The following is a 3,265-nucleotide window of genomic DNA, read 5'->3' on the forward strand; positions in this document are numbered from 1 at the left end:
ACTTAGCAGTCAATTAATTCATCAACAATAAAATGAGCAAATGATAATATGAAAATGGCACGGCATCACCCTTCGTGCTTTTACTCTCATTTGACACGGCATCACCCTTCGTGCTTTTACACTCACAATTGGCACGACAACACCCTTCGTGCTTTTACACTCACAAATGACACGGCAATACCCTTCGTGCTTTTACACTCACAAATGGCACGGCAACACCCTTCGTGCTTTTACACTCTTCCTTACCATGAAAATAATAATATGAATTCGGAAGAGTATTTAAATGCGGGGATATACATTTATCAATCAATTCAATACCAAAATATCGACTTCACCTTCCAAAATAATCAACAATAATTAAATGAATAATAATTTTACAAATAATGATCAAATAATCAATAATAAACTTAAACAGGAATATCTTTAATTAATTAGACAATTATTCACAATAAACAAATTTCACCCGCATGCTTTGACTCAACCACAACGCATAAGTACTCGTCACCTCACATATACGTTGTACCCACACATTAAATCATGTAGCAAATAGAAAAATAAGTCCTACTCCCTCAAGTCAAGATTAACCACGACACTTACCTCGCTTGCAACTAATTTCAAGAATCCAATAAACCTTTGCCTCGCGAATTTGTGTCCGAAATCCTCAAATCTAGTCATAAATAATTCAATATACTCAATACAAATCATAGAAATTAATTCCATATGAATTTGCTAATTTTCCGGATTAAAATTCAAAATTCATCTCAAAAATCAACAGTGGGATCCATGTCTCAAATCTCGGAAAAACTTACGAAATTCGAACACCTGTTTCGAGACGAGTCCAACCATACAAAAATTACCAAATTTTGATATCGGATTGGCTTTCAAATCCTCATTTTATATTTTTGGAAGATTTTATAAAAATTTGATTTTTGTTCCATAAATTCATGGATTCATGATGTAAATGAGTATGGAATCATGAAATATAATCAATATAGGATAAGGAACACTTACCCCAATTTTTTTCCGTGAAAATCGCCCTAAGATTCGCCTTACCCGATCTCAAAATGACCAAAATGAGAAACAAATCTCGGAAGCCTTCGTTTGTAACACTGCCCAGACATTTCCGCACCTGCGGTGCCTGGACTCGCACCTGCGAGCTCGCATTTGCGAGAAAAATCTCGCATCTGCGAAATGGCTTGCCCGGCGTGTGTCCGCATCTGCGAAACTTGAGCCGCATTTACGGCTGCACAGATGTGCATGAAGGAGCCTCAGAAACGGTGCTTTCCGCATTTGCGATGGCTGAGCCGCAGAAGCGATACCGCACCTGCGCTCCAAAAGTCGCAGGTGCGAAACACCAGAACCAGAACTGGTAGTTTTTGCAAAAATGATCTGAAACTCGTCCGAAACTCACCCGAGCCCCTCGGGATCTCGTCTAATTATACCAACCAGTCCTAAAACATAACACGGACTTACTCGGGGCCTGAAATCACATCAAATAACATCAAAATTACAATTCACACCTCGATTCAAACTTTTGAGTTTTAAACTTTTTAATTTACAAAACTTGTGCCGAAACATGTTAAATGAATCCGGAATGACTTTAAATTTGGCACACAAGTCATAAATGACATAACGGAGCTATTCTAATTTACAGAATAAGATTCTGGCTCCAATATCAAAAAGTCAACTCCGTGGTCAAACTCGGAAATCTTTAGCCTTTAAATTTTTAGTTTCCGTCAAATTGCCATAACTTGAGCTAGGGACCTCTAAATTAAATTCCGGACATACGCCCAAGTCCCAAATAATTATACAGACCTATAGGAACATCCGGGTTCATTTACTCAAAATATTGACCAAAGTCAACTTAATTGAGTTTTAAGGCTCTATTTCACATTTTAATCTATTTTTCACATAAAAGCTTTCCGAAAAATTATACAGATTGCGCACGCAAATCGATGAATGATGAATAGTACCTTTTGAGATCTTAGAACACAAAATTAATTATTAACTTTTGGGTCATCACAGATATACAACAGTTGCCTGCCCATGAGCCTGTGCGGTAGGGGTCTGCGCTCCCCCGCCCGCCTGAGATGTGACTGGGTCTACCGAAAATAAACCGGCCTGGGTCATAGTGTCCATGAACCACAGCATAGGACCTATGACATCCTGGAATACCGGTGCAGATATGAAATCCACCGGAGCTGGCTCTGCCACAGGCACCTCACCATGTTCCTCAACAATGAGATTCTCTGTTGGACCCACTGGCGACATAACTGGAATAGTCCTGGGATGTTCTCGTCCCTTACTATGGACTGGAGCCCTCTCTCGGCTTCTGCCTCGGCCTCTAGCAACTGGGGGAGTAGCTCTTCCCTGGTCTGGAACCTCATTAGAGCGCGTTCTCACCATATGTGAGAGAATAAGTGAAAAATATTTAGTACTACATCAATTTCACGATGGAAGATAAAGAAAGGTAGTTTCCTATCGGCCTATAGCCTCTTGAAGATAAGTAGAGACGACTCCATACCGATCCGCAAGACTCTATTAGGCCTTCTCATAACTTGTGAAACCTATGTGAACCTAGTGCTCTAATACCATGTTGTCACGACCCAATTTTACCTATAGGTCGTGATGGCGCCCAATGATACAGCTAGGCAAGCCAACTAGTAATTTAAACCATATTAAACTCTTTTAAAAATTTACAGAATAATTAAACTCTTATTACTTGCAATAATTATTACGATATGAAAAGATCTGATAAATTAAAATAACCAAGAAAAATAATTAAATCCAAACATTCTACTAGTGTGTGCCAAGACCTAGTGTCACAAGTGTATGAGCATCTAGTAGATTGTACAAAAATTATAAATACTATCTGAAATGAAATAGACAGAATAAAAATTTCCATAAGAGACACTAGTAGTTGCAGAACTGCTTAGAAAGGCAGCTCACCACTACGCCTTTGGATAATGTGGGTGTGCGATGATAGGTCCTCCACTAGTGCATGTCTCAGATCCTGCACAAAAGTGCAGCAAGTGTAGCACGAGTACGTAAACAACGTGTACCCAATAAGTATCAAGCCTAATCTCGAAGAGGTAAAGACGAGATGGCCGACTTTGACACTCACTAAGTGTCAATAATAATAATTGAAATAAAAACAGAATATCCAAATCAACATGACTCGCGGAATTTACAAAACTTCTTATTTAACCAGCAGAAATAATTAAATTCCTCCAACTGCAACAAATTCCAATCTATTAATTAAATT

Source organism: Nicotiana tomentosiformis, chromosome 6 (genome assembly GCF_000390325.3).
Source record: "Nicotiana tomentosiformis chromosome 6, ASM39032v3, whole genome shotgun sequence".
NCBI lineage: Eukaryota > Viridiplantae > Streptophyta > Magnoliopsida > Solanales > Solanaceae > Nicotiana > Nicotiana tomentosiformis.